The sequence below is a fragment of the Monodelphis domestica genome, chromosome 3 (assembly GCF_027887165.1).
Source record: "Monodelphis domestica isolate mMonDom1 chromosome 3, mMonDom1.pri, whole genome shotgun sequence".
Classification (NCBI taxonomy): domain Eukaryota; kingdom Metazoa; phylum Chordata; class Mammalia; order Didelphimorphia; family Didelphidae; genus Monodelphis; species Monodelphis domestica.
Window position 1 is genome coordinate 487,712,629 of NC_077229.1, and position 10,227 is coordinate 487,722,855.

At 42.7% G+C, this 10,227-nt stretch overlaps 1 long non-coding RNA gene across 1 annotated transcript; it reads right to left on the bottom strand.

Moving 5' to 3' along the window:
• Window positions 1-658: 658 nt before the first annotated feature.
• Window positions 659-8,537, bottom strand: LOC130458520 (uncharacterized). The gene is made up of 2 exons (XR_008917914.1): window positions 6,875-8,537; window positions 659-1,480 (listed from the first exon to the last, which is right to left on the bottom strand). It is a non-coding gene; the product is annotated as an uncharacterized LOC130458520 (long non-coding RNA).
• Window positions 8,538-10,227: the final 1,690 nt, after the last annotated feature.

Consider the following 10,227-nt stretch of genomic DNA (forward strand, 5'->3'; position numbering starts at 1 on the left):
GCAATAAGCCACTCCACCCAATAATAATCCCACTTGGGAAGATGCTATTGTTATTGAGGTTCAGATCAGGTACTGCCCAGATCCAGAAAATGAGTGTGATCTGAAAGCCATTGTTGCAGCCTTATGTTAATCAATTGGCAGCAGACATTAATGATTTCATAAATTCTTCACTCGCCTGGAACTAGGAAAACTATTAGTGAATTTAGGGGAACTGTATCCAATGTGCTTGATGGGTAAAAGAGGGAACTGGAAAAAGAAGAGGAAAATAAGGTTAATTTTTAAGTGAATATTTCAGTGTTGATTCCTTGCTCCAACTACTTAATGTCTTAGGGTGTCAATAAACTCCTTTTTGTCATTTTCCTGAGTTTGCCCTTACCTGACCAGGAAGAGGCCGGAACCAGGATTTTTCCTTTAAGAATCAAGATTTGATTTTTATTTTAGTTTCTGGGTGGAATAGTAAATAGAGGGCTTCAGAGCTTAAATTCAAGATCTAGGTTTTAAATCCTGCCTCTGACACTTATTGGCTGTGTGTCCCAGGGAAAATCCCTTAACCTCTCAGTTCCCTAGGCAACTTTCTAAGATTGTAAATGGTGGGAAAGCTGTCTTCAAGAATTAGGAAAGGGAAATCTCTTGTGCCGGTGAAATCACAGATGTGTTGTAGGTGCTTAATATAAGTTTATTGGCTCTCAAAAAAAAGTACAGAAGACACTTTTAAATTTAATATGCACTATTATTTTCTTCATCATTTTTCTTAAGTCTACACCATCAACAAAACAAAAAATCAAGTCTTTTATAGTAACAATTGTCTCTTGCAAATCAGTTAGAACTGGGTCTAGCGTACTGGAGTGAGGTAGTCTCCCATGTGTCTGGGCAGCCATTTTGAGTAGAAACTGGAGTTTTTGTATTTATATGGACTGATTCAGAGTGAAGCAAGCAAAACCAGGAAAGATACTCTAATTCACTTTAATGATGTAAATAGGAGTGAAATAGCAAAGTGTAATTATAGCCTAATGACCAAGCTTAGCTGAAGAGGAGAGAGGAGAAGATGCATTTCCCTTCTGTCTTTAAAAACAAAATGAAACATCAAGAACCATTAGAAACCAAGCAAAAATCAAGATGACTGATGAGCTCGAGACCTCTCTGAAGAGATGGCTTTACCAGGATGTGGCTGCTGCACATGCCACAGGTGAGAGATGAATGGCAGATGGATACCAAAGGAGGAAAGCAGCTTGGAAAAGGGCTCAGAGGGGCAGCTAGGTGGAGAGAGAGTAAGGTTTTGGAGACAGGAGGTCCTAGGTTCAAATCAGTCTCAAACTTATCAGTGAGTTAAAGGAATGTGAGCCCCCCAAATGTGAAGACTTCTCATGAAAGAATGGTTAGATGAAAGCAATTTGTTCCAACGGCTTTGTTAGTCATCCACTGCATCTTGGGCCATCATCAGTCATCTTGACTTCTGTCTTCTTACTGGACTTGGATGACCCTGAAAGAGAGAATGAGACCGATGACTTTGTGCAATTCTGCCTTGCTTAAATCCAATTCATGGACACGTCCATACATCACTCATCATGATATCTTTAGTCCTCTTTGAAAACAAAGGCCAAGCAATAATAACAACATGTATATACAATTTATGTTTGTTGTCTCCACCATTGCCTTTCTTTAAAGGCAGGGACATGTTTTGGCCTTTCTTTGTGTACCTAGGATACAGAATAGTGCTTAGCACAAAGAAAGTGTTTAATAAGTGCTTACTGAATGACCAAAATTTTCCTGGGTAAAGATTATTTCTATTTTGCAAAATGAAAGAACACAAAGGACTAACTTGACAAAAAATAGAATCCTGGTAAATAAGTTTAAATATTGAGAAGAAAAATTAGAATTAGCAAGTACTAATGACTTAAGAAAATAAGATTATTAATATTAGGGGAAGGAAGGGCTACCTTTGAGATTTCATCAATTTTAGCACCTGCCCAGTGTAAAAACTCCTGATTGTAAAGCAACTTACCGTTCCTTAGTTGCCAAAAGACATTACTGAGGCTGAGTGACTTAACAAGGTCATACATATTGGTCACCCCTTCATCTTCAAGTGAGGAAACCAAGCTGTCCTGGGTAAAAATACCCCCATACAGGTACCTGCTGCACAGAAGGGAGTGGATCGTTTTCCTTCCTTACGATGGCAATTGAAATGAAAAGGATAGGAGGATCAGGAAAGGTCTCATGTAGCCTATACTTATAAGGGAGCCAGAGATACTGCAAGGTGGTTGTAAAGGAGAAGAGCAACCCCCTGTGTAAAGTCACAGAAGAGAGAAGATGGAATGCTGAGTCAAGTTTGGTTAAAATGTAGAGGGTTTGAAGGGAAGTAATATAAAATAGCTGGAAGAGAAAGAGAGGTTGGAGCCAGGCCATTAGAGGTAAAGTCATATGTACAGGCAAAAGCCAGCAAGCCAGTTTGACAGGTATAGTGAGTGCGTGAAGGGAAATATTATGAAAGATCAGAAAATTGGGGAAGCCATATTGGTAAAGGCTGTAAATTCCAGACTGAAATTTTTGTATTTTGTCCTTGAGATAATCTTTGACCCACTAAAATTTTTTGAATTGGAAAGTAATATGACATATTCAATCTTTGTCTTAATTAGGCAGTTTCATAGAGAGAAGAATAGGAGAGAGGAAAGAACCAAAACAGGGAAGCTATATAGGCCTGATAGAGCAGAAACTTTCTTTTTTTGCCAATGATTAATATCTTAACTCATTCCCAAACAAATTTAGACTACTTTTTTTCTCTTTTTTCTTTTAATTTTATTTAATTGATTAAGAAAAATTTTCCATGGTTCTATGATTCATGTTCTTTCCCTCTCCTCCACCCACCCCCTCCTGCAGCCAATGCTCAATTCCACTGGGTTTTAGGATGATCATTTAAACTACTTTTCTTTTAAAAGGAGCAGGTCAGTGGCTCAACAGAGCCAGACCTAGAGACAGGGAGACCTAGGTTCAAATATGGCCTCAGATACTTCCTAGTTGTGTGACCCTGGGCAAGTCACTTAACCCCATCACCTGATCCTACTGCCTTGGAATTGGTTTTTTTAAAAAAAGTATACAGAGGGGAAATAGGGTGTAAGAAGATTAAAAAGGCAGATAGATAAGAGAGGGCTTTATCCATCCCATAGCAAATAAGAATGTTCACATTGTCAAACAATGAGCCAAGTATAGTTAGTTGAATAAGATTAATAATGCTCTAAATGAAATATTGTTGATTTTGCAACATTTTTCAACAGCTGGACTAAAATAACATGAACTTTAGTCTTTGAAAACAGCTTTAGTCATCCATATTTTCTTGTTTTACTGCCAATGAACTGGAAGAAATGAATAGTTATAGCCTGTCAGAATGCAAGGGCTTCAGAACCCATATTTTCATTTAAAACTTCTTTCAATATTACATTCTAATCAGTGTTAGGTTGAACTTAGAAACTTTAAATTCAAGTTGTTTTTTCTTTCTTAAAAATTCAAGTCTTACACTCCTGAAGGACTTCTGTAAAAAAATGCTATCCACATTGAGAGAAAGAACTGTGGGAGTAGAAATGCAAAAGCAGAACATATGACATCACTCATCACATGTACATATGGGTATGTGATTTGGGGTTTAGACTTTAAAAAAAAATTGCTGTATAGCAAAAATAGGTATCAAGTGATAACATTTGTACAACCCAGTGGAATTGCTTATTGGCTCTGGATAGAGGAGGGAAGAGAGCAGGGAAAGAAAACAAATCCTGTAAACATGGAAAAATATTTAAAATTAATTAATTTTTTTCTAAAAAGAAAGAAATTGAAGTCCTGGAAGGCATCCTTTTTCTAGAATAAGCCTACTTTGTCCACATTAAAAATCTGTTGATAAGCTTTCTTTGATTACTTTCTTCAAAATAACAGTTTGCATCTTCACTGGCCACTTCTCTTAGTATTTCTAACATTGTGTAATTGAATTAGATTTTAAGAGTGATCAAAGCTCCCAACTCCTAAAATAACTCCTGGAGACTTGATCTGTTTCACCAGAGGTCAATAAATTAAGAGATGAGATTAATCAACATCAGCTGATGGGCAGGTGCCAGGTGGATTGCAACTAAGGAAGATACAAGCAAAGGGCATTACACAAGTTTAGAGAGACATTCTATGGCAAAGAAGAAGGTTCACTCAGTCTATCAGGTGAGGTTGTTCAATCTTGTTCTTTATCCCGGGAGGTTGAATGATACCATCAATCTGTCAAGTGATTTTGGGAAGAAATCTTCACCTCAGTGTCTCAGAGTTGGAAAGATTAGGTTTGCTCCTGTGTGATAATGCATTTTTCTGAGGACACTTTTAATAGAATGTCCTGGCAGCAAATGTCTATCAAGGGAAAAATTAGTAAGGCTCATCTTATGCTGATCAGCTTGAAGGTCTCTATTTGTGTAACTCTTAACTCTATTTCTTTGACCTCTAAGGTTGCTTTTGCCAGGGAGTAAATGCCCCCCATCCAATGCCAGGTACACAGGTTTTATCCATTTCCTTCACAGCTAACACTTGCAGCAAAAGTTTCTTCACTATTTACTTCCTTTCCATTTTCTTTAAAAGAAACTTCAAGGGGGCAGCAAGGTGGCTCAATGGACAGAGAGTGGACAGAATTCGGAGGTCTTCAGACACAAATGACTTGCCCAGAGTCATACATTGAGGACCCAGGATCTCCCATCTCTTGCCCTAGATCTTGATATACTGAGCCATCTAGTTGCCCCATTGGTGGATTTTCTTAAGGAAAGAGACTGAGGATAAACCCAAACTTTAAAAATTTATACAATTTCTACTTCAGGTAAGATCTATGTCACACTTCGGATAAGATCTATGTCCCTTCTCTCCCCACTAAGAGAATGGGATAAATTAAGACCTATTTACCCACTAAGAGAATGGGATAAATTAAGACCTATTTAGTGGCAGTAGCCTCTTCATAATTCAGAAAAGATTGACTAGATCAGAGGGAGGAGGTCCCTTAGATTACTTGGAGAATTACTGTGGAGAGCAGTAGAGGGAAGAATTGAATATTGCCTATTGTTCTGGAATATTAACCCCAAATTATATTTTTAACATTATATAATCTTTTCTTATACAAGAGTCCTAGAAAGATTACCTCATCTCTTGAAGGTAGAGACATGCTTTAGAGGGAGGCATGCCAGTTTTTGGACATTGTTCTCTGAGCAAGAATGCTTAGATAATGTTGAATTAATAAATAATGACTAATGGATAAATAATTCAATTGATAGTGTTAAATTAATAATTAAAAAAAAAACTAGTGCCTAAAACACGGAAGACTATATTATTATTGTTTTCTTTGACAGAGTAGATTTCACAACCTAAAGAACAATGAGCTTGCCTTTAGTTATTGGCAAAATTCTACAACAGATCATTTTTAAAATGGCTACTTAACGTATGAAAAGGAAAAGGCTACAAAAGCATGGCTTCATCAAGAAAAAGTCTGATGGATTAATCAGCTAAGGCAAACAGTTGGACTGTGTCATTTTATCCAGTCCTTCCCTTCTTCATGCCTCTTTTTCACTGTGTGTATGTGTGTAATAGATAATGGCTACCAGCTCGATCTACTGTATGAGAACTCATTACAGATTAATACATTATTCCAGGGCATCCCTCTCCTCTCTCTCCTCAGATATTAATAGAATAAACCCTCCTCTTTTCTCTGATTTTTGAAGCCCCTGCTGGCAGATTGCTGGCAAAAAGTCTAAACAAACCAGTGTAATCTCTTTTCTTTCTAGGGGTTCCCACTCTGATTGCTTTCTCGGTGCAGCATCCAGGCATGGATACAACCGTTTAGCACATAAATATGGCTTTTTAACAGCTTCGATGTTTAAGCTAATTTGAGACTTAAAAAAAATGATTTCGAGTAAATACTAAGGATAAGCCTCCCTGTAATCTGTCCAAAGGGTGAATAAGGGAATAGACTAGTTTGGATCGCTGCAGTAATTCCCAATTTTTTGTTCAATGAACCCCTTTCAACAGAAACAAAAAAATGCATTGTGAACTTCTTGTGGTAATTCAATACTTATTTTTTTTCACGATATGGGCTTATGATAACAGTGGTAAATATTGTTCTCCCCAAGGCCCCAAATTAAAATTTACATTATACAAATGTAATTATAAAATAAGAAATATATTCTTCCAATAATTGTGAACATTCTAAACATAAAATTATAAGACTATTTTATGTGGGACATTCCATAAGAATTAAAGGAAGTAAGCAAGACTTTATGCTTATTGTTATCTTCAAGACTTCATTTTTTTTAAACCCTTACTTTCCACCTTAGAATCAACACTAGGTATTGGTTCTAAGGCAGAAGAATGGTAAGGGCTAAGCAATTGGGGCTAAGTGACTTGCCCAGGGTCACACAACTAGGAAATGTCTGAGGTCACATTTGAACCCAAGACCTCTAGGTCTGACTCTCAATTTGCTAAGCCACCCAGCTGCCCCCTGCAAGACTTCATGTTAAACTTCTTTACAAATTTTGTTAAATACAAATAATATATATATTTTTAAAACCTTGTCTTTCATCTTAGAATCAATACTCTGTAGTGGTTCTAAGGCAGAAGTTTGATAAGGCTAGCTAATGAGGGTTAAGTGACTTACTTGCCCAGGGTCAAATCTGAATTCAGGACCTCCCATCTCTAGGAGTGGCTTTCTAACCAGTAAGCCACCTTGCTGACTGGGTTACATTTTGGGGGAAGATGATTTCCGTAATAATTAAAGATCACATCATGCTTTATCATGCTATTGTAGGTCAGTAATAACTTTTCTAAAAAAGTCACAACTGTTTGGGAATCATTTTAATGATTTCAATAGAAAATGTACCTTCTAAGCAAGCCGGGAGGAGAAGGCCGCTTCTGGCGCCAGGGTCACCGAAGCTGGATCATCCCTGCTGCCTCTGCCGCTGCAGCAGGCGCTGCCGGGGTCCCCAAAACTGGATTGTTGCAGGCTCTGCAGCCTTCGCTCCTGGGGTCCCCTAAGCTGGATCGCTGCCGCCGCCACTGTCACCAAAGCTGGATTGTTACCGCCACCGCCACAGCTGCTGCCTTTTCCCCGGCTGAGGAAATTGGATCTTTGCTGCTGGTGCTACCACCGCTGCTGCAGCTGCCGAGGTCCCCAAAGCTGGATTGTTGCAGACACTGCTCCTGGGGTCTCTTAAGCTGGATCGCCGCCGCACTGCCGTCGTCACTGCCACCACCGCAGCCGCTGCCTCTGCCGGGGCTGCGGAAGCTGGATCATCGCGGCTGGTTCTACCACCACTACCGCTGCCCCCGCTGCTGAGATCCCAAAATCTGGATAGCTGCCCATGCCTCTGTAGTCACCAAAACTGGATAGTCACTGCCACTGCAGGGGTCACCAAAGCTGGATCATCACTGCCACAGTCACAGCCGCTGCCTCTGCCGGGGTTGCGGAAGCTGGATAGTCGCTGCTGGCTGCCTCCGCTTCAGAAGCTGGATTGTCGCAGTCGCAGTCGCAGATCACCAAAGCTGGATAGTTACGGCCGCTGCAGGGGTCACCAAAGCTGAATCATCACTGCCATGGACACAGCCACTGCCACTGCCACGGCCATAGCCGCTGCCTCTGCTGGGGTTGCGGAAGCTGGATAGTCGCTGCTGGCTGCCTCCGCTTCAGAAGCTGGATTGTCGCAGTCGCAGTCGCAGATCACCAAAGCTGGATAGTTACCGCCGCTGCGGGGGTCACCAAAGCTGGATAGTCACTGCCACGGTCACAGCCGCTGCCTCTGCCGGGGTTGCGGAAGCTGGGTAGTCGCTGCTGGCTGCCTCCGCTTCAGAAGCTGGATTGTCGCAGTCGCAGTCGCAGATCACCAAAGCTGGATAGTTACCGCCGCTGCGGGGGTCACCAAAGCTGGATAGTCACTGCCACGGTCACAGCCGCTGCCTCTGCCGGGGTTGCGGAAGCTGGGTAGTCGCTGCTGGCTGCCTCCGCTTCAGAAGCTGGATTGTCGCAGTCGCAGTCGCAGATCACCAAAGCTGGATAGTTACCGCCGCTGCGGGGGTCACCAAAGCTGGATAGTCACTGCCACGGTCACAGCCGCTGCCTCTGCCGGGGTTGCGGACTGCTGGCTGCCTCCGCTTCAGAAGCTGGATTGTCGCAGTCGCAGATCACCAAAGCTGGATAGTTACCGCCGCTGCGGGGGTCACCAAAGCTGGATCATCACTGCCACGGTCACAGCCGCTGCCTCTGCCGGGGTTGCGGACTGCTGGCTGCCTCCGCTTCAGAAGCTGGATTGTCGCAGTTGCAGTCGCAGTCGCAGATCACCAAAGCTGGATAGTCACCACCGCTGCGGGGGTCACCAAAGCTGAATCATCACTGCAGGTGCCACCCGGGGTGATCCGACACCGCTGCCGTAGCTTGGGTGATCCGACACTGCTGCTGTAACGGGGTGATCTGACACCGCTGCAGCCACAGCTGGGGTGATCTGACGCCGGCGGTGATCCAACACTGCTGCCACCGCTACAGCTACTGCACACAGGATGCCAGTCTCTGGGATCTACTGCTGGGGCCAGGATCCGCTGCCACAGCAGTAGATCCTCAGGTGCTGCAGGGACCACCCCCACCCAGATCTGCAGACAGAAGCAGGAACCCCCGAAACAACATGATCCACCGCTGCCCCATGCCTGATGCCTTGCCCCTGAAAGCGCTCTGATCCTCTCGCCATCTCCACTGTAGCAGGGTTTCCCCATCCCTGCTGCCTGCTGTGTGGGACATCCCCAAGTTGTAGTTTAATTTGAAAATAACACAGACCTACTAAAGTAGTCAGAAAAACCAAGTCTTTAGTCAGAAAAAGGGATAAATCTAATATTTCGGCTGGGTCCAGATCCCAGAGCCAAAAACTTTTACAGCATCCTACACACCTTAGGACTCTGGGTACTGTATCCCAGGGAGTGAAACCTGGCTAGATGGGTGCTCCAAGAAACAAAAGAATTTGGGGAGCTGAGGGACTGGTAAATAAGATTGATTGACATTACTATGGCTATTAGGAAATCGGAAGGTTCAAACTATACCGACAGCTTTGGAAAACAACCATAGCCAGAGGCTGGGACGCATACATTACACTACTAAAAGGGTGGTCCCCGCACTGGTATGGGTCTTCTAGGGAAGGATCTTGGATACAATGGGGGAAGACTACTAAAAAAAGGGTACTTAGCATTTGTTTAGCCCCACCTAACTGGGATTATAATTTACTTTAGGGTGTATTATTCAGTTTGAAACCAGCAGAATCTGTGAACTCCCTAGAGGCAAACTCTGACCCAACTAGAGGAGAAACTTGGGGTCTCCAGCTTTCATGTTGACTAAATTTGGGATTGCTAGATCCCAAATAAACCAATTCTGTGGTCCCCCAGATTACAAACTGACAGCTTTATTACTTTCACCAGGAGCTTGAAAGGGTTAGGGTTATGCCCAATATTTGGCCTCTACATAGAGCCCAGCAACAAAACCGTTTGCTGGGACTCTGAGAAGTATCCCAGGGAGTATCATTGCACTAGATGATGGCTCCAAGGAACAATAGAACTTGGGGAATTTATGGGGAGCTAAGAGACAACGAAAATACAAGTAAATGGGAGAATCCAAACTATACAAAGGGGATACCAACAGTCCAGGAAAAGAAACCATAGCTGGAGGCTGTGGTATCAGAGAATGGCCTCCTTACAATGGATACTAAAGGGAAAGATCCAGCCCAAGGCCCCTGCTACCAGAGAAAGGATTTCGATACAATGGGAGAAATTTCTAAGACAAAAAGGGTATTTAGCATTTGCTTAAGTGGGCTAGTCCTACCTAAACTGAGATTATCAATTACTTTAAGGCAGCAATTCTCAACCTGTGGGTCACAACCCCATGGGGGTTGAAGGACCAAAACACAGGGGTCGCCTAAAACCATCAGAAGATACATATTTCCGATGGCTTTAGCCACTGAGAAATCTTGCTACTTACAGCAAGATCTCGGAAAGAACAGGGACCCAGTTGCCTGCACATTGTACTAATTTACCTATTAGCAGCCTTCCCCCTTTGAGGGGTGATGGACTTACCCTGTTGCCTGGAGACGAGACTCAAACGGAGACCCAGAGAGAGCACCCCTGCAGAGGGGTTAAGAACAAATCCTGGAGAGGATTAAATCCTGGAGCGGATAACGGAGCCGGAGTAACCCCAGCAAAGTG